The sequence below is a fragment of the Pseudophryne corroboree genome, chromosome 3 (assembly GCF_028390025.1).
Source record: "Pseudophryne corroboree isolate aPseCor3 chromosome 3, aPseCor3.hap2, whole genome shotgun sequence".
NCBI classification, from domain to species: Eukaryota; Metazoa; Chordata; class Amphibia; order Anura; family Myobatrachidae; genus Pseudophryne; species Pseudophryne corroboree.
In genome coordinates this window covers 133,541,787-133,563,718 of record NC_086446.1, presented here as the reverse complement: position 1 = coordinate 133,563,718, position 21,932 = coordinate 133,541,787, and the positions used below count along the sequence as shown (strand labels likewise).

Genomic DNA, 21,932 nt, shown 5'->3' with positions numbered 1-21,932 from the left:
TGCCACTAACACTGGCTATATGGCAGCAGAGGACACAAACACTGTGACTGGTCCCTGGACTGATGCTGCACAAGAGAGACAACACAGCAAAACTGCAAGGGACTTATACAGCAGCCAACAGCACTGGGTACATATAGCAGCAGAGGACACCAACACTGTGGCTGGACTGATGCAGCATAAGACACTACACTGGACTGAGCAGCACAAGACAGCACTAGAATCACCACTGCACTTTCCCACCCCCACACAGACACTGAGGACGGAGACACGTCCTCTCACTACACTCTCCGAGACTGGAGTGAAAATGGCCGCGACGTGCGGCTCCTTAAATGGAATCCAAATCCCGCGAGAATGCCTCATTCTGGTTTCCGAGTCAGGTGGGAAACCCCAAGTCTGACTCGGAACTGGACTCGAATGGTAAAGTCCGGTAAAGTTCAGTTCTACGCTCATCCCTAATGAGAATGGTGTTGGTAATATACAAATACCTACAGCACCTGGTATTCCCTGGTGGTCACCCATCCAAATACTAACCAGGCCCAACACTGCTTAGTTTCCAAGATCAGATGAGATTGGACATATTTAGTGTGATGTGGCTGTTGATGTTTTTTGTGGTTTCTATTAGAGCTCGTCTACTTCTACCTACTGGTACATACATTAATACATTTCAAAATGGAATGCATGAAGAGAACGGTGTTGGTAGTATACAAATACTTACAGCACCTGGTATTCCCAGGTGGTCTACCATCCAAGCACTAACCAGGCCCAAAACTGCTTAGCTTCCAAGATCAGATAATATTTGGCATATCCAGTGTGGTGTGGTTGTAGATGAGCTTTGAGGTTTCTGTTAGAGCTCTTCTACCTCTACCTACTGGTACATAAATGAATACATATCAAAATGGAATGCCTCAATAGAATGGTCTTGGTAGTATAAATATATCTACAGCACCTGGTATTCCCAGGTTGTCTCCCATCGAAGTACTAGCCAGGCATAAAGCTTTTCAAATTCCAAGATCAGATAAGATTGGGCATATCCTTTGTGGTGTGGCTGTAGATGAGGTTTGTGGTATCTGTTACAGCTCTTCTACTTTTAACTACTGGCACATAAATTAATGATTTTCAAAATAGAGTGAATCAAGAGAATGGTGTTGGAAGTATCAAAATATCTAAAGCACTTGGTATTCCCAGGTGGTCTTTCATCCAGGTACTAACCAAGCCCAACACTGCTTAGCTTCCAATGTCAGATGATATTGCTAATATCCATTGTGGTGTGGCTTTAGATGAGTTTTGTGGTTTCTGTTAGAGCTCTTCTACTTTTAACTACTGGTACATAAATGAATAAGTTTCAAAATGGAATGCATAAAGAGAACGGTGCTAGTAGTATAAAAATATCTAAAGTACATTGTATTCACAGGTAGCCCTATTAAAGTATTAACCAGGCCCAACTCAATTTATCTTCCAAGATCAGAGGAGATTGGGCATATTCAGTGTGGTGTGACTGTATATGAGCTTTGTGGTTTCTGTTAAAGCTCGTCTACTTCTAACTACTGGTACATTAATGAATAAGTTTAAAAATGGATTGCATCAAGAGAACGGTGTTTGTAGTATAAAAAAAACCTCCAGCACGCAGTGTTGGTAGTATAAAATACCGACAGCACGTGGTATTTCCAGGTAGTCTCTGTCACAACTGAGGGTTTTGGCTGACAGGAGGAAGCCTCAGTTGTAGGGGCTGAGAGGAACTTAAACCAGGGAGGTTTAATCAGACCCCTGGGCATGTAAGTGTTAAAGGAAACCCGAAGGTGTGACCATGACAACCAGGTAAAAGTAAAATAAAAGTTTATTGACAGACTCCGTGTAATAACAGACAGCAATTAATGGTAATGGCAAATAATATAGTTCCTGGAACACTTTGACCATGGAAGGTATCACAGAGCACTGGTAGGTTAAAGAATAGCTGTTAAAGTCCTTTGATGGAATAACCTTACCAGGCCTGGCTGTAGTAGTGAAGATAACCGAGGAACATGCCAGTAGATGTAATAGATGAAGCTGGTAACTGTTATGAGCCACGGCTGTGGCTCATTCCTGTTTTGCATGTTAGTTAGGTATTTTATGTTTATAAGTTGTTTCACAGGCCACGATTTCTCATTGCTCTGTTTAAGAGTACTCTTGGTTGCTGCCGCTGGTGAGTCTGTGTAATTGCAGCTTGTTCCCATGTGTTCAGCCTCACCTGGCTGCTAATTGCATCTTGTCAGTTTGGAGTCATGCAACAGGGCAGCTGCATGAGATTGTTAATTAGGCCTCTCTGTTATATGCTGGCTCAGTGCTATTCACAGACGCTGGTGATATTTCTAGGTTTCCAGTCTGCTTGAGTTCTGAGCTTGGTTCCTGCTAGCTCCTGTGTAGCAGTGTCAGTCGAGCTGCTTCCTGTGTCGATTCCTGTGTCAGTCCCTGTGTCGATTCCTGTGTCTGATCCCGTGTCCTGCCGTGAGGCATTCCTGTCCTGAGGTCCAGTGGCTTTGCCTGTGCCTGGTCAAGTTTCTGGCTTCTTGGTGTCCACCGGTCTGTTGTTTGGGATTCTGCCTGTCCTCCAGTTCTGAGAGTCTGTGTCAGCAGCATTGGGAGTTCCTGTCCGTTTGCCAGTATTCGTACCGGTACCGTGAGTAGCGGCTCTGCCGCGTCCGTCGGCCTAGGCCGCTGTATTCCGTTATTATTTCTGTCACTGGTGTTTTGCAGAGGGTTCTGCTTATGCTGTCACCGCCGGTAAACAAAAGTATTGTGTCGGCGTGTGGTCAGCATTTCCTTTGTTGTTCTTTTCCTTTGGCGGCAAGCCGCACATACATTTAGTTTTAGGCTAGTTAGTAGCCCCTGGCTTTGGTTGTTTTAGTAAGAGGGCCCCTTGTTATCACCCTGTCTCGGTACACTCTTTGTCTCTCATTAAGACCTGAGGGGGCATCGAAGTTGGGCAGACGTAATCCGCCCTTCAAACGCGGCTGCCATGGGCTCAAGCAACCATAGTCTCGCAAGAGTGTACTGACAGCACGGGCAAGACAACGGAGATAGGGCGCCAGGGGCTATTCCCTTTCCATTCCCCTTTCTCAGCGTTACGTCCTGGTGCTCTGGACTCACTTCATAACATCTCCCTTGTTCTGAGCACCAGGTACATAACATTATCACCAGCCATACCACAAAAAAGAAATAAAACTTTTTTTTTCTTTTTTGGCCCAGTCCAGTGTCTAGTCTAGAATCCAGTCCTGTCTAGAATTCAGTGTGCTGAACCCAGTCCGGTGTTTAGAATCCAGTCCTGTCTAGAATTCAGTGTGCTGAACCCAGTCCGGTGTTTAGAATCCAGCCCTGTCTAGAATTCAGTATGCAGAATCCAATCCGGTGTTTAGAATCCAGTCCTGTCTAGAAACTAGTGTGCAGAATCCAGTCCGGTCTTGTCTAGTTTAAAATTCCAGTCTTGTCTTGCCTTGTCTAGTCTTGCCTTGTCTAGTCTTGTCTTGTCTAGTTTTAAATCCTCCTATGTCTACTATGCAAGCCCTGCAGGCATCTCTCGCAGCCCTGAACTCTGCTTTCAGTGCTTTGAGACCAGAGCGACTAGAAGTTTTGCTGCAATCCCTAAAGCAACTGCAAAACCTTCTGACTAAAATCTTGCTCATCTTGCCAGAAGTCGTTGAGAGTACATCTATCTCTAAAGAGACTCTTGTTCACAGTATGGTGACAAGAGAATCCTCTGGTTTAATTGAAGAGAAAAGGTTTAAAAGTTTTCTGCGGCCCAGGCTCTCAGAAGAGGAGCGTCTGCGTCGCAGAAACTTAAACTTATGCCTATATTGTGGGGGTTTAGGCAACTATCTGCAGACCTGTGAGTTGCGCAAGCCAAAGTGTGGTGACGAGTCTTGCCCTCTGGCCAAGTTGAGTCAGGATACAAGACCTACCCCTGTCTCTACTGTGGCAGAGGTACTTGTCACACAACCCACACTAAAAAGCTCTCTGTCCTATAATTGGGGTCCTTGGGCAAGGGAGCCCCATTATAGATTCAGGAATCAAAAGATAATGTTTCTCTCCTCTCTTGAGGTTCCTGTTGAAGCAGAGTTGCAAGCCCCTGGAGTGGTGCCCGATGCCCAGGGTCCTGGAGTGGTGCCCGATGCCCAGGGTCCTGGAGTGGTGCCCGATGCCCAGGGTCCTGGAGTGGTGCCCGTAGCGCAGGGTCCTGGAGTGGTGCCCGTAGCCCAGGGTCCTGAAGTGGTGCCCGTAGCCCAGGGTCCTGGAGTGGTGCCCGTAGCCCAGGGTCCTGGAGTGGTGCCTGTTGCCCAGGGTCCTGGAGAGGTGCCCGATGCTCAGGATCTTGGTGCGGTACCCGATGCCCAGAGTGCTGGAGCAGTACCCAATGCCCAGAGTGCTGGAGCGGTACCCGATGCCCAGAGTGCTGGAGCGGTACCCGATGCCCAGAGTGCTGGAGCGCTACCCGATGGCCAGAGTGCTGGAGCGGTACCCGATGACCAAGCTTATAGAGGGACATCAAATATTGTAGCTCAGGTGTCCATACCAGAAGGGGTCTCAGAAGCTGTTACCCCAGGTAGGGACTTGAAAAGCGCAACCCCAGAAAGGGTATCTAAAACCATAGTTCTAGAAGGGAACTCTAGAAGCAAAACCCCAGAAGGGATATTTGAAGTAATATCCCCAAGTGGGGTCTCGAGAGATGCAGCCTCTAAGAAGGGTCTAGAGGTCGCTTCCCCAGGAAAGAACTTAAGAGGCGTAGCATTAGTGGAGGTGCTGAAGGTTATAGCTTCAGCAAAAGTCCCGGAAGTCATAGTCCCGGGAGAAGTTTCGATAATTATCGACTCAGAGAGGGAGGCCGATGGCTCGGTCCCAGTGGGGGAGGCCGACGGCTCGGTCCCAGTAAAAGAATCCGAGGTGCTGACCCCAGCGAGGTTCCCGGAGGCCACTGCCCTGGTGGGGTTCCCGGAGGCCACTGCCCCGGCGGGGTTCCCGGAGGCCACTGCCCCAGCGGGGTTCCAGAAAGTCACTGCTGATAATGCTGATTTAGATTACCTTATAACCTTCACAATAATGGGTAAGAGACACAGTACGCAATTGGCGTATGGGGTACCGTAAGGGTACGCACTTAGCGTAGCATACGCTAGGCCGTGATCGAGACGCACATGCGGCACGCTCGCTCACAGCTTAATGCGTGGTGTCGAGCACGCTATAGGCGAGCGACTACCGTAATGCTACGCTACCAGCGTAGCGGACGCTCGAGACCACGAGGAGATCACGAGCGGCGCAGACGCTCACAAGATGAGAATCAGTAAACCTTGAATGTAACACACAGAAAGGATACTCTTATGCTGTAAACCTTGTACTGAGACACTGTAGCGATATAACGCTGCTTAACCTTGTTAATACTAAAGCTGTTTGAGCGATCGAGACGCTCTTATTACCCTCTGCACTGTAATGAACACACAATACCGTGCTAAGGATCCAACACCTTTACTAACAAGCTTTTAGTTATATCGGAAAGGGGTAAAACAGTTTACAAGTCATACACTACAAGCTAACATATAATTCTAACAGAATATCTAGACAGAAACATACAATAACGTTGCAATCTTATACTAAACAGAGAGAGAGAGAATGTGGCCAATACAAACAAAGAGCGAGATGATTACAGAGAATTACTTACACACACTGGGAATGATCGCAGCGCAGCCTGGTACCAGCTCCGAGTTAGTCAATATGAAAACCGTTTGTGGAGAGTGAGGGAGCTGCCCAGGGTGGCTGATCTTATATACACTGGGTACAGTATACTACAAAGGGACCTATAATCTCATTGTTCATTGGACACAGGAATGTCTCCTCGCATCATAACAAAAGGTCATAGGTTAGTTTGAACAGGTGGGCTGTGACTATATCAAACTGCTCAAGTGGGAGGGAATCTGAAGATTCCCGCCGCATGTGTAATGAATCGCAAATATATGAAATGTCCAGAATCTACTAATGGCCATAACTATACACAGGAGCAATTAATCTTTACCTAACCAACACCGGATTGTTGCTATTAAAATGTTCTTTAGTTAGGTACCAGACACAGCTGTTCAAACCCTGTCTGACCCTTCGTACCATACAAAGAGGAATTCCTCTGTCCAGCGACCATTTACATTAAACAAACTTACAGTCATTATTAAGGGGAACATTATCTATAAAACATACTATTTGGTGTTATTATTTAACGATTGAGGCGCCCGCTAGACGCACACAAACTCTACCGTAAATGCACATACCACGCGCTCGAGCGCATGGCCGAGGCGCCATCACGCGGCTGCGAGTATCCGCACGCACGGGAGAGAATGTGCACATGCAGCAGGCACGCGCATTAGGTGAATATATGGCAACGTGCAGCGTGATATTTTTCTGACTTTTACAGTCCACCCTTTGGCAGTCACCAATAACTGCCACTTCCTAAAACAGTTCAAAAAGAGAAAAATATATGTCATGTATAAATACATTTCTATGATTGGGTAAGGGAGAAGAGAGGAAGGTGAGAAAAAGGTATGACCTAGTGAGATAGTAGAAGCATGTGTGTATGAGTCCATGTTTGAGGGGTCATGTATCATCGTGCCGTACGTGTTTTAAATCAAGCTTCGAGGTATTGCGAAGTATACATTTGAATTCCTTCTTATCCCGTAGTACGGGCCTGTGGATGGGCTGTCAAACTTTACCGAGCTCTTTTCGGCTTTTGGTTGCAACAAAATGGGGGAGCACATTTTAGTTGATGATACATGAATGGGGGGGGATATGTGAGTGCTGATATCTGTGCCTATATTCCCTATCGACTATGTGTGTCATTACCTGAAGGTTGTAGAGATGAAGATAAGAAGCAATTATGGTAAATGCAGTCATAAACTATGTGAGTTTAATGTACATTTGCCGATTGAGGTCTTGTCTGATGTCTTGTCTCGATGTACATGTTGACTGTAGTCTCCCGATGCTTTTGCTATAATTGCTTGAGCAAAAAGCTTTCTCAATGTCCATAGACTTACAATCTTTGAAGTGTTGGGCTATCGTAAAATTTTTAAAGTCACTAGGGAAAATGGGGCTCTATGGCATTGTCCATCAATGGTCTGTGTAAAAGGTTGTCAAATTCTTCTTCCAAGCGGATGTCTTTGTACCTTGGAGGAAAACAAAGGAGAAACGGGTGAAAGAAACGGACCGTGGAATCACATTTTCATCACAACATTGTCTCTATCGTTGGGTCATACATCAAATTTGTTGTTGTTAGTACAATGTCCTCGTTCCTTAGACTCATCACCCTGGTATTACTTTTACGCTTCGCTAAAACCCGAACGCATCTAAATATCAGACCGACCAATATGGCGACTCCCAGAATACACAAAAGAAATTTCCCTACATCCATGATAATACCTTGGGCCCATTCTCCTAAACCAGAGAACCAATTTCGTGGGTTCAACCATGACACCCAACTGGTCAGCTCATTACCCACAGCAGCGAGTGTGAGATTGTGTTTCCTTCGAAACTCCCACTTTAATTGTAAGATGTCATCCATCTTTTGGTATATGACCTCGGCTGGGTCCTCCGTGCTGTTTGTAATGTACGTGCAGCACTTTATTCCATATTGAGTTGCCAGGGTAACACAATACCCGCCTGTCACAGCTGTGAGGTAATTGAGAATCATCCTATGCTGAACCAGTTCTGTTTTGTAGGCTTGTAACTCTTTCCCAGTGTACCTGAATGTGTCGTCATACATTTCGGTGATATTGTCTAATAAATTTGCAAGCGCAGATATATATTTGTAATTTAGCACTCCTCTGGCGGTACGAGTGATATCTAACGCGAGTAGGAATTGAATCCCGGTGGATTCATGGATCAGGTCAGAGGCCGAATGCTCTGTTCTTTCTATCAGGTGCCGTTTAACGATGTGCTCGTAATGAGTGTGAGTATAAGGAGCTTGGGCATTGCGGTGAATATCTTTCATTTTAGTGTGGGATACAGTCATTATCTCAGGCAGTACTTTTCCAATATAACATAACCCTTCTGAGTTTGGGGCAAGCCACTTATACGCCTTCCTCCCGCATATGAAATATGCATCATCGGGGAGAACATATGGGACGGAGTGTGACATAACCATATTACAAATTTTCCATGTGAACTCTCCTAACCCTAATTCTTCCATCTGTTTAGTACACGTATCAGTTTGTACGACCTGTGCACAGTATCCTGGTGATACTTCTCCAACTCGCATGATCCTACTTCCTAAGGTGTACCTATACCGAAAGAATTTCCTATGGTCGGCTATCTGGCGTATAAGTTCTGTGTCTATGGGCAATCTGTCGGCTCTATGTGAGAATGTCATGGTTTGATTACTCCATGACACTTCCCAATTTCCCGGCTTTCGGGGATTGGAAATGTTAAAGCACACTAAGGACCTATCCACATGATATTGGTGGAGCTTCAAACTAGGAGGACTAGAGATATTAAACCTCTTGTCCACCGGCCTCCCACCACTTAGCTCAAGTACCTCTCCTACAGTTAAAGGGAATGGTACTAGTCCTGATTTGCTATGGCCTTGAGGCACTTGAGAGCATACCCAACTGTCTGTCTGATTTAACACTTTACCCACTAAGGAGTGATAGTCACTCAATGGATGCCGGTCCATGTGGACATTAAAACTGGACTGACATTTCTTTATGCACCCATCCTCAACTATATTGTCACAATGCCTACAGATGCAGTTCTCTTCAGCTAACAATCCTTCACAATTCCTTCTATTGTCAATGCTACCAGATCGTTTTCTGATACTCGCCTTTACTCGGAGATTATGTTGTTCTTGGAAATCTACGCCTGCATCCTGGTCTTCAGAACCCATTCCCGATCCTTTCTCGACCTCCATGGTACTCTCACCGAAACAGACTGCTCTGGTCAACATCATGGTCAACAGGAAAATCCGGATCACAGTCTCTTGGGGCAAGTCCATCTTTGAGGAGTAAAAGGAGAAAAATAAGAAGGGGGAAAGGAAATAGGAGGGAGGTGGGAACTGGAGAAAATAACAAATGGGAAAAAGAAATCTGGCTCGACAAGCTTCCGGTCTTGTTATTCTCAGCGCTCAGGTGTCGTCTTAATCCTCCCTGAACAGACACTCTAGTGATACAACCTCTACCATCTGTTCTTTATCACGGGACCTCTCTGGGTCAGTGACCTTTTTACAATGAGACGAATGGACCCAAGTCTCTCTCTCGGCAACCTTCAAAGCAGTTGTGCTGGTCAATAAGACTTGATATGGTCCTTCCCATCTGTCAATAAGGCAACCTGAGCGTAGAAAATTCCGAATCATTACATAATCCCCAGGTTCAATGTCATGACAATTACTGTCTGGCAAATCAGGAATCACCAACTTTAGATTATCATTCTGATTCCTCAATTGCTTACTCATCTTAACCAAGTACTTTATGGTTACTTCATTGTTACATTTCAAATCATCCTGGGGGTTAATCATAACATGGGGTTGTCGACCAAACAGAATTTCAAAAGGAGACAGATTAAGAGGGGATCTGGGGGTGGTTCTGATGCTGTATAATACGATTGGCAAAGCTTCAGGCCATAACAGTCCTGTTTCAGTCATTACCTTGCTCAATTTATTTTTAATAGTGCTGTTTACTCTTTCCACCTTCGCGCTCGCCTGGGGGCGGTACGGAGTATGCAGCTTACTATTAATTCCCATCAACTTACACATTGTTTGAAAGACTTCACCTGTAAAATGGGTACCCCTATCACTCTCAATTATTCTAGGGATACCGTACCTACACACAAATTCCTGCACAATTTTCTTTGCCGTAAATACGGCGGTATTTGTGGCCGCGGGAAATGCTTCGACCCAATTTGAGAATACATCAATACAGACCAAAACATACTTTAAATTTCTACAAGGTGGTAATTGTATGAAATCAACTGTATTACCTGGAAAGGACCATATGTCGGAGGGATATGGGATGGTTCTGTCGGTATTACCTTTCCGATATTCTTCCTCAAGCAGGTGAGACATGTCATCGCTCTTTTACCCGCGTGGGAAGAAAATCCTGGGGCGCACCAATAAGCTCTTACTAGCTTACACATCCCTTCTTTGCCTAGATGAGTCAGCCCATGTGCTGCTTCAGCTAGACTTGGAAGGTATGCTCTGGGTGCCACTGGTTTACCCTGTCCATCTGTCCAGAGTCCTGTGGACTCCTGGCCATATCCTTTTGACTTCCAGACTGCCTTTTCCTGTGGGGAACACAAATTTTGCATTTCACACAATTTCTGTGTGTTTACAGTATTAAATACCATCAGTCGTGTACTATCTGTTTGTATGGGGTTACTAGCTGCTGATTTAGCAGCTTCGTCTGCTCGGCTGTTACCAAGTGATACCGGGTCTTGGCTATACATGTGAGCTTTACACTTGATAACAGCCACTCTGTCGGGTTCCTGTATCGCTGTTAGAAGTCTTTTGATGTGGGCTGCATGCGCTACGGGTGTGCCAGCTGCCGTCATGAAATTTCTGAGGCGCCATAGGGCTCCGAAATCATGGACTACTCCGAAGGCGTACCTAGAATCTGTGTAGATATTGGCTGACTTGCCCTTAGCCAATTCACATGCTCTGGTTAGGGCAACCAGTTCAGCAACTTGTGATGAGTGAGGTGGACCTAGCGGTTCTGCTTCTATGGTACCTTGGTCATCTACGACAGCGTATCCAGTACACAAGTCTCCCGAGTCCGTCTGTCTGTGACAACTACCGTCAGTGTAGAAAGTAAAATCTACATCTTCCAGTGGGTTGTCACTGATGTCAGGCCTTGCCGTGAAATTTTGGGTCAAATATTCCATACAATCATGCGTGTCATCCCCTGTATTAAATCCTCCTTCACCATCACTCTCATCCTCCACCCTTTGTGCCTGTCCAGGCACACCTGGGAGATACGTTGCAGGATTTAATGCGCTGCATCTCCTTATGGTGATGTTTACGGGGGCCATCAATGCCAATTCCCATCTTGTAAACCGCGCTGATGAGACGTGTCTGGTTTGGGCAGAATTCAGTAAGGCTGACACTGCATGTGGTGTATGAATTGTGAGGTTGTGTCCTAGCACTACATCTTCGCTTTTCGTGACTAGCAATGCTATTGCTGCAACGCTTCGCAAGCATGTGGGGAGGGATCGCGCTACCGTATCTAGCTGAGCGCTGTAGTTAGCTACTGGCCTGCTGGCATCACCATGCTTCTGGGTTAAGACACCTGCTGCGCAACCAGCACTCTCTGTTCCGTATAGCTCAAAGGGTTTCCCATAGTCAGGCATACCTAATGCCGGTGCCTGTGTTAGGCACTGTTTTAGTCTTTCAAATGCCTTCTCAGATTCGTCTGTGTGCGAAATCCGATCAGGTTTACTTGATGAGACCATCTCCTGCAAAGGTAGGGCTAGTATGGAAAAACCTGGGATCCAGTTACGGCAATACCCACACATTCCTAAAAACGTTCTAATCTGTTGCTGGGTTTGTGGCAGGGTCAGGTCACGAATTGCTTGAATTCTATCAGCGGTAAGGTGTCTCAGTCCTTGTGTTAGACAGTGTCCCAAATACTTCACACAGGTCTGGCATAACTGTAACTTGTCTTTGGAAACCTTGTGTCCTGTGTCTGAAAGATGAAACAGGAGCTGTTTCGTATCTCTCAGGGACGCTTCCAGTGAATCTGAACACAGTAGTAAATCATCCACGTACTGGATCAATACTGATCCACTCACTGGTTGGAAAGACTGTAAACAATCATGCAGGGCCTGTGAGAAAATACTTGGACTGTCTATGAACCCTTGTGGTAAGCGAGTCCAGGTATACTGAACTCCCCTGTATGTGAATGCAAATAAGTATTGACTGTCAGGGTGCAGAGGTACCGAGAAGAAAGCAGAGCAGAGGTCAATCACAGTGAAAAATTTGGCAGTGGGAGGGATTTGCATTAGGATGACAGCTGGATTTGGCACTACGGGGAATTGACTCTCAACTATTTTGTTGACCCCTCTTAGATCCTGCACTAATCTGTAACCCCTCCCCCCACTCTTTTTAACAGGGAAGATGGGACTATTTGCAGTGCTGGACGTCCTTACCAGAATGCCTTGTTGTAGCAAGCGCTCTATTACAGGGTAAACTCCTAACTCCACCTCTGGCTTCAGAGGATATTGTGGGATTTTTGGAGCTATCCTACCATCTTTTACTTGCACAACTACTGGGGCTACATTTGCCATCAATCCAGTGTCTTGTCCATCTTTGGTCCAAAGTGACTCCGGTATCTGGGAAATCATTTCCTCTACCTTGGATGGACACCTATTTACAATAACAGTGTGTGACATTAATCTTGTTGGGGAGTCTAGCATATCCTGCGCTTCCTGAGCGTGGTTTTCGGGTATATCCAAAAACACACCTTCAGGAGTTCAGCTCCCAAGGGTAAGAAACCTGTCTCTGATTTGAACGCAGCCTTGCTGGGTGGTACCATTAGTTCAGACAATGTTTGGGGAATTACCTTGGTCAGACCTAAAGAGCTTTGTAAAAAGAAGAAGAAAAAATAATAATTTTTGACTCTTGCCTTGATATATAAAAAAATATATATTTATTTTCCTTATCTTGTGTCCTGTGGCCACCGTCAGGGGGAGGCCACTGTTACAAGCTGTGGTTGCAGCTTGTTTCTGTTTTCGTGTCTGTTAGACCAGTGTGTCAGGTTTTTTTTTGTATCCCTTGTTTTGGATAGTCTGTATTTTGGGGTCATTTGACCCCTTCTCAAGGGGGGGGGTACTGTTATGAGCCACGGCTGTGGCTCATTCCTGTTTTGCATGTTAGTTTGGTATTTTATGTTTATAAGTTGTTTCGCAGGCCAGGATTTCTTGTTGCTCTTTTTAAGAGTACTCTTGGTTGCTGCCGCTGGTGAGTCTGTGTTATTGCAGCTTGTTCCCATGTGTTCAGCCTCACCTGGCTGCTAATTGCATCTTGTCAGTTTGGAGTCATGCAACAGGGCAGCTGCATGAGATTGTTAATTAGGCCTCTCTGTTATATGCTGGCTCAGTGCTATTCACAGATGCTGGTGATATTTCTAGGTTTCCAGTCTGCTTGAGTTCTGAGCTTGGTTCCTGCTAGCTCCTGCGTAGCAGTATCAGTCGAGCTGCTTCCTGTGTCGATTCCTGTGTCAGTCCCTGTGTCGATTCCTGTGTCTGATCCCGTGTCCTGCCGTGAGGCGTTCCTGTCCTGAGGTCCAGTGGCTTTGCCTGTGCCTGGTCAAGTTTCTGGCTTCTTGGTGTCCACCGGTCTGTTGTTTGGGATTCTGCCTGTCCTCCAGTTCTGAGAGTCTGTGTCAGCAGCATTGGGAGTTCCTGTCCGTTTGCCAGTATTCGTACCGGTACTGTGAGAAGCGGCTCTGCCGCGTCCGTCGGCCTAGGCCGCTGTATTCCGTTATTATTTCTGTCACTGGTGTTTTGCAGAGGGTTCTGCTTATGCTGTCACCGCCGGTACACAAAAGTAGTGTCGGCGTGTGGTCAGCATTTCCTTTGTGGTTCTTTTCTTTTGGCGGCAAGCCGCACATACATTTAGTTTTAGGCTAGTTAGTAGCCCCTGGCTTTGGCTGTGTTTTAGTAAGAGGGCCCCTTGTTATCACCCTGTCTCGGTACACTCTTTGTCTCTCATTAAGACCTGACGGGGCATCGAAGTTGTGCAGACGTAATCCGCCCTTCAAACGCGGCTGCCATGGGCTCAAGCAACCATAGTCTCGCAAGAGTGTACTGACAGCACGGGCGAGACAATGGAGATAGGGCGCCAGGGGCTATTCCCTATCTCAGCGTTACGTCCTGGTGCTCTGGACTCACTTCATAACATCTCCCTTGTTCTGAGCACCAGGAACCTAACAGTAACTTGAATAAGCTGTTGTATTTGCTGGATAGAACCAGCCAGGTGGTAAGACACGGAGTGAATGCTGGATGGAACCAGCCAGGTGATGAAACACGGAGTGGATACTGTAAGATGCTAGGGAGCGTGGAAACAGAGGAGTTGAAGGATGGTTACCATTGGTAGTGGATACTGCTGGAAGCAGATGAAATAGCTGGAAACTGGAACAGCCACGGAGGACTGCAGAGTCAGGCTGCACCGCAGGATGGTAGGCAGGTGCGGGTCTCTTAGTGGATGCTGGAGACAGGCGTTGGAACCTGGAGAAACAACCACAGGAGAGAGAGACTGGAACAAGGTAAGACAAACAAAGCACTGACGCTTTCCTGGCCCAGGCACAGGATACTTATACCTGCAGCAAGGCAGGTATTGGCTGGGCAATTATGCAGATTTCCAGAGGCAGTGGATTGGTGGAACTGAAGCATGTGATTGGATCCAACATGGCTGCGCCCATGTTAGAACTTGGAGGGAAAACTGGTTTGGGAAACCATGTGGAAACATAACTGTAATGGCGGCGTCGGCCGGAGAGGACAGGAGACGCCAGACTGACAAATGTATGCTGAGACACGTGGATGACAGCGGAGGCCGCGGCAGGCATGAAGCACCATTCTAACAAACTGCAACTATAACACAGGAGCAGCGGCGGAGGCCGCGGAGGACGGGAGATGCCATGCAGGATTCAAACATGGCGGTGCTGTGACAGCATCTCAGCGTGACAGGAGGGATATGCAGCATGTGGACACAGATGAGATCCGGCCTTGGAACGCTGAGCCAGCCTCAGGAGACATCTGAAAGGCAAGTAATGGCATCCAGATACCCGGATCATGACAGCACCCCCCCCTTTAGGAGTGGCCCCAGGACACTTCTTAGGCTTTAGAGGAAACTTCGAGTGGAAATTCCGGACCAAGGCAGGAGCATGGACATCTGACGCATTGGTCCAAGAGCGTTCTTCAGGACCATAGCCCTTCCAGTCAATAAGATACTGCAACTGACCGTAACGTAAACGTGAGTCCAGAATCTTGGCTACCTCATACTCGACTCCCCGTTGAGTCTGAACTTTAGGAGCTGGAGGAAGTGCAGAATGAAACCAATTCAGGATCAGCGGTTTCAACAGGGAAACATGGAATGTCCTGGGTATTTTCAAGAAGGGAGGTAACTGAAGTCTGTAAGCAACGGGATTGATGACTTGTTCAATTTTAAAAGGGCCGATGAAACGAGGTGCAAATTTCATGCTGGGAACTCTCAACCTTAAATTCTTCGTAGACAACCATACATGATCACCCACCTTGAGAGCAGGAACCACTCTACGCTTTCTATCGGCAAACTTCTTGTACCCGAATGAGGCTTTAAACAGGGCCGCGCGGACATTCTTCCAGTTATTTGAAAACTGACGCAAGGTGACATCCACTGCTGGAACAGAAGTTGCTGGAAGCGGTTGGAATTCTGGAACTTTAGGGTGGAATCCGTAGTTGATGAAGAATGGTGTTGAAGAAGATGAGGAATGGTATTGATTGTTGTGACTAAACTCGGCCCAAGGAAGGAGTTGAACCTAGTAATCTTGGGAGGAAGACACATAAATGCGGAGGAAGGCCTCCAAGTCCTGATTCACCCCCTCGGTTTGACCATTGGTCTGAGCATGGTAAACTGTAGAAAACTTTAACTTGACTTGGAGGGCTTGACACAAACTTCGCCAGAATTTGGCTACGAATTGTACTCCACGATCAGAGATGATCTCTTCAGGAAGAACGTGAAGTCGGAAGATCTCTTGAGCCAACTTGGAAGCTGACGGAAGACCGGTGAGGGGTATGAAATGTGCCATCTTGGTGAACCGGTCAACTACCACCCAGATGGTATTAAACTTGTTACACATAGGCAGATGTGTAACAAAGTCCATCGACAAATGGGTCCACGGTCGACGGGGAACAGATAATGGAACCAGTTGCCCCACAGGCGACTGGCGGGGGACTTTGTGTTGGGAACACTTTGGGCAATGGCAATAAACTCCATGACGTCCTTCTTCAGAGTTGGCCACCAGTAGGACCTAGAGATAAATTCAAGGGTTTTCTGAATGCCTGTATGTCCGGCAAAACGGGAAGCATGGGCCCAATTCATGAGCTTCTTCCTTAACACCGGCTTCACAAAACTTTTCCCTGGTGGAGGCATAGAGTCCATCCCTACAGTGGAGAATGCCAATGGATTAATAATAGGATGCTTGTCTGCAGACTCCGACTCATTTTCTTGCTCCCATGAGCGGGAAAGGGCATCGGCCTTGTGATTCTGAGAACCCGGTCAGAACTGGAGTTTAAAGTCGAACCTGGAAAAGAAAAGTGCCCATCTGGCCTGACGAGGGTTAAGACATTGTGCGCTTTTCAGATATAAAAGATTCTTGTGGTCGGTAAGTATAGTGATTGAATGAGAAGCTCCCTCCAACAGATATCTCCACTCCTCTAGAGCAAGCTTGATGGCTAGCAACTCCTGGTCGCCAATGGCATAGTTGCGCTCAGCTGGGGAGAACTTCCGGGAGAAGAAACAGCAAGGATGTAGATGGCCATCTTTAGCCTTCTGGGATAACACCGCTCCTACTCCAACAGAGGAGGCATCTACCTCTAAGATGAAAGGAGAGTCGATGTCGGGCTGTTTCAGAACTGGTGCAGAGATGAAACGTTGCTTTAGAAGATGAAAAGCTTGCATAGCTTCTTCAGACCACTTGGATGGGTTAGCACCCTTCTTGGTTAATGCAGTAATAGGCGCCATAATGGTGGAAAAGTCTCGTATAAACTTTCTGTAATAATTGGCGAACCCTAAGAACCTCTGGACCCCTTTGAGGGTTAAGGGTATCGGCCAATTCTGGATTGCTTGTAGTTTCTCAGGATCCATCTCTAGTCCGGAACCGGACACAATGTAACCTAGAAACGGAATGGATTTAACTTCAAAAACACATTTCTCCAATTTGCAATAGAGATGATTGACACGAAGACGGGACAGAACCTCCTTTACCCAGAAGCGATGTTCCTCTAGATTATTGGCAAAGATGAGGATATCGTCTAGAAATACCACGACATGGCGGTATAAGATGTCTCTGAAGATCTCATTCACGTAATGCTGGAAGACAGCTGGAGCGTTGCTCAATCTGAAGGGCATGACGAGGTACTCATAATGTCCATCACGGGTGTTTAAGGCGGTATTCCACTCGTCACCCTCACGGATTCGGATGAGATTGTAGGCACCCCTCAAATCCAACTTCGTAAAGATGGTTGCTCCGCTGACTCTATCGAAGAGCTCTGTAATCAAGGGTAAAGGATATCGGTTCTTGACGGTAATGTCATTCAGACCTCTGTAGTCGATGCATGGTCGCAGACCACCGTCTTTCTTCTTAACGAAGAAGAAGCCTGCACCGGCTGGAGAAGAAGAAGGTCGCATAAAACCCTTTGCCAGGTTCTCCTTAATGTACTCCTCCATGGAGTGCGTCTCAGGCAGAGACAACGGATAAGTTCGGCCTCGAGGTGGAACCTTCCCTGGAATGAGATCAATTGGGCAGTCCCATTCTCTATGAGGAGGAAGGATATCAGCAGAAGCTTTACTGAACACGTCCGTGTAGTCTTGATATGGAGGAGGTGGAACATCAGATGACCTGGGGAAAGAAGAACAAACAGGAAGCACTTTGGACAAACAGGTCTCAGCACAAGGAGGGACCCCATGCTATTATCTGCGTAGTCGTCCAGTCAATCGATGGATTGTGGAGGCGGAGCCATGGAAGGCCCAAAACCACTGGATGTGTGGCTCCTGGGATCACTAGAAAGGAAATAAATTCTGAATGAAGAACTCCCACTCTCAGACGAACTGGTAGAGTACTTAGAGAAATAACTGCGTCAAAAATCTTGCTGCCATCCACGGCAGTCAAGGAGATGGACGAGGAAAGTCTCACGGTGGGTAGGGACCACCGTTTAACATAACCTTCGGTTATGAAATTCCCAGCTGCTCCGGAATCAAGGAGGGCAATGACGTTCCTGTAACGTTGAGCAATTTGGAGCGAGACTGGGAGATTACAATCATGAGGAGATGGAGAGGAGATCATTACTCCTAGCCGGCCCTCTCCTTGCCGAGCTAGTATGTGGAGTTTCCCGGACGTTTGGGACAGGCATTGATAGTGTGAGACGGAGCTGCACAGTAGAGACAGAGAGACTCAGAAAGACGTCTTCGGCGCTCAGCGGGAGATAGACGGGAACGACCAATTTGCATGGGCTCATCCTTGGATGGAGATGGTTGACGAGGAGGAGGAGCAGAAGATTTAGGAATAGATGATCTTCCTCGTTCGGTTGCTCTCTCTCTAAACCGTAGATCAACCTTCATGCGTAGTGAAATTAGCTCATCCAATTTAGAGGGCAAGTCTCTGGTAGCTAACTCATCCTTGATGCGTTCTGATAAGTCATGCCAGAATGCAGCATACAGGGCCTCGTCATTCCATGCCAGTTCGGATGCATGGATTTTGAACTGTATGAGATACTGTCCCACAGTACGTGTTCCCTGGCGTAAACGGAGAATCTCAGATGAAGCAGAGGTTACCCAGCCTGGTTCGTCGAAGATGCGCCTGAATGTTGCCACAAAGTCAGTATAGGAGGACAGCAGGGGATCAGACTTCTCCCATAAAGGTGATGCCCAGTCAAGGGCTGAGCCACTGAGAAGGGAGATGATATAGGCAATTTTAGCACGGTCACTGGGGAAATTGCCAGGTTGAAGCTCAAAATGGAATTCACATTGATTGAGAAATCCCCTGCAGAACTTTGGAGATCCGTCAAATTTTGCTGGTGTTGGAAGATGAAGACGTGGAGCAGAAATAGGTAAGGTGGGTAGGGTTACAGCTGGTGTCACTGTGGTGGACGCACAGGATGCGTCTGATCCACGGAAGGTCGTTAAAATCCCATCCAGCTGAGTAGAGAGATCCTGGAGACAGTGGATGATGTGGCCTTGTGCAGCCTCCTGATGATCGAGTCTGGCTGCCAGTTCTTGCATCGGCCTGGCCGCTTGATCCTGGTCTCCGGCTGGATTCATATGGTCAGTGCTTACTGTCACAACTGAGGGTTTTGGCTGTCAGGAGGAAGCCTCAGTTGTAGGGGCTGAGAGGAACTTAAACCGGGGAGGTTTAATAAGACCCCTGGACATGTGAGTGTTAAAGGAAACCCAAAGGTGTGACCATAACAACCAGGTAAAAGTAAAATAAAAGTTTATTGACAGACTCTGTGTAATAACAGACAGCAATTAATAGTAATGGCAAATAATATAGTTCCTGGAACACTTTGACCATGGAAGGTATCACAGAGCACTGGTAGGTTAAAGAACAGCTGTTAAAGTCCTTTGATGGAATAACCTTACCAGGCCTGGCTGTAGTAGTGAAGATAACCGAGGAACATGCCAGTAGATGTAATAGATGAAGCTGGTAACTTGAATAAGCGGTTGTATTTGCTGGATAGAACCAGCCAGGTGGTAAGACACGGAGTGGATGCTGAATGGGATCAGCCAGGTGATAAAGTCACGGAGTGAATGCTGAATGGAGCCAGCCAGGTGATGAAACAGGGAGTGGATACTGTAAGATGCTAGGGAGCGTGGAAACAGAGGAGTTGAAGGATGGTTACCGGTGGTAGTGGATACTGCTGGAAGCAGATGAAATAGCTGGAAGCTGGAAACTGGAACAGCCACGGAGGACTGCAGAGTCAGGCTGCACCGCAGGATGGTAGGCAGGTGCGGGTCTCTTAGTGGATGCTGGAGACAGGAGCTGGAACCTGGAGAAACAACCACAGGAGAGAGAGACTGGAACAAGGTATGACAAAGCACTGACGCTTTCCTGGCCCAGGCACAGGATACTTATACCTGCAGCAAGGCAGGTATTGGCTGGGCAATTATGCAGATTTCCAGAGGCAGTGGATTGGTGGAACTGAAGCATGTGATTGGATCCAACATGGCTGCGCCCATGTTAGAACTTGGAGGGAAAACTAGTTTGGGAAACCATGTGGAAACATAACTGTAATGGCGGCGCCGGCCGGACAGGACAGGAGACGCCAGACTGACAAATGTATGCTGAGACACGTGGATGACAGCGGAGGCCGCGGCAGGCATGAAGCACCACTCTAACAAACTGCAACTATAACACAGGAGCGGCGGTGGATGCTGCGGAGGACGGGAGATGCCATGCAGGATTCAAACATGGCGGCGCTGTGACAGCATCTCAGCGTGACAGGAGGGCTATGCAGCATGTGGACACAGATGAGATCCGGCCTTGGAACGCTGAGCCAGCCTCAGGAGACATCTGAAAGGCAAGTAATGGCGTCCAGATACCCGGATCGTGACAGTCTCCCATTCAAGTACTAACCAGGCCCAATACTACTTAGCTTCCAAGATCAGAGGAGATTGTGGTGTGACTATAGATGAGCTTTAAGCTTTTTTTGTTAGAGCTCTTCTACATCTATTTACTGATACATAAATGAATAAGATTCAAAATGGAATGCATCAAGAGAACAGTGTTGGTAGTATAAAAATACATACAGCACCTGGTATTCCCAGATAGTCTCTCATTTAAGTACTAACCATGCCAAACAGTGATTAGCTTCCAAGAACAGATGAGATTGGGCATATACAGTGTGGTGTTGCTGTAGATGAGCTTTGTGGTTTCTGTTAGAGCTCTTCTACTTCTAACTACTGGTACAAAAATGAATATGTTTCAAAATGGAATGCATCAAGAAAACGGTGGTGGTAGTATACAAATAGCTGCAGCACCTAGCACTCCCAGGTGGTCTCTCATCCAAGTACTAACAAGGCTTAACTTCCAAGATCAGATGAGATTGGGCACATCCTGTTTGATGTGGCTGTAGATGAGCTTTGTGGTTTCTGTTAGATCTCTTCTACTTCTAAGTACTGGTACATAAATTAAAAGTTTCAAAATGGAATGTATCAAGAGAATGGTGTTGGTAGTATAAAAATACATACAGCACCTGGTATTCCCAGGTGGTGTCTCATCCAAGCACTAACCAGGTCCAACACTGCTTAGCTTCCAAGATCAGATGAGATTGGGAGTATCCAGTGTGGTGTGGATGTAGATGAGCTTTGTGGTTTCCGTTTGAGCTCTTCTACTTCTCACTACTTGTACATAAAATAATGTTTCAAAATGGAATGCATCAAGAGAACGGTGTTGGTAGTATAAAAATAGCTACAACACTTGGTATTCCCAGGAGGACTTTCATCCAAATACTAACCGGGCCCAACACTGCTTAGCTTCCAAGATCAGATTAGATTGGGCCTATCCAGAGTGGTGCAGCTGTAGATGAGCTGTGTAGTTTCTGTTAGAGCTCTTCTACTTCTAACTACTGCTATCAAAATGAATAAATTTCAAAATGGAATGCGTCAAGAGAACGGTGTTCGTAGTATAAAAACACTTGGTTTTCCCAGGTGGACTTCCATCCAAATACTAACTAGCCACAACACTGATTAGCTTCCAATATCAGATAAGATTGGGCATATCCAGTGTGGTGTGGGTGTGGCTGTAGATGAGATTTGTGTTCTTCTACTTCTAACTGCTGGTACTGTTAGGCGCCGGGGTCCGCTCGTAGGTGTGGCCCGGCGCCTAGCAACCAGGGACGCCGTACGCGTACAGCCGCCGGCTCCCTGGCAATGCTAGACGCCGGGCGCACTGAGCCGCACGGACCCTAGCAACGGGGACGCCACTGGCGGACCGCGTTCCCCGTTGCTGGGTCCAGTTAAAATGATTGATATCCGGCGGTGCTGGGTAGGAGTATTGGACAAGTGGATTTTTGGTTGTCCTTTTCCCTGGCGGTTTTTCCGCACATACTTCAGGTCTTTGCTAGTTAGCTTGTTGCCCCTGGCCTGTTGTCAGTCAGAGGTCCTCTTGTTATCATCCTGCCTCGGATTTCCCTTTGTCTCTCATTAAGACCGGGGGGCACCGGAGTTGGGCAGACATAATCCGCCCTTCAAA

At 47.0% G+C, this 21,932-nt stretch overlaps 4 pseudogenes; all 4 read right to left on the bottom strand.

Moving 5' to 3' along the window:
- Window positions 1-482: 482 nt before the first annotated feature.
- On the bottom strand, window positions 483-601 carry LOC134892678 (5S ribosomal RNA; annotated as a pseudogene).
- A 107-nt stretch (window positions 602-708) lies between these two features.
- On the bottom strand, window positions 709-827 carry LOC134898410 (5S ribosomal RNA; annotated as a pseudogene).
- A 333-nt stretch (window positions 828-1,160) lies between these two features.
- LOC134898469 (5S ribosomal RNA) lies at window positions 1,161-1,279 on the bottom strand (annotated as a pseudogene).
- Window positions 1,280-20,922: 19,643 nt separating this feature from the next.
- Window positions 20,923-21,041, bottom strand: LOC134894715 (5S ribosomal RNA; annotated as a pseudogene).
- Window positions 21,042-21,932: the final 891 nt, after the last annotated feature.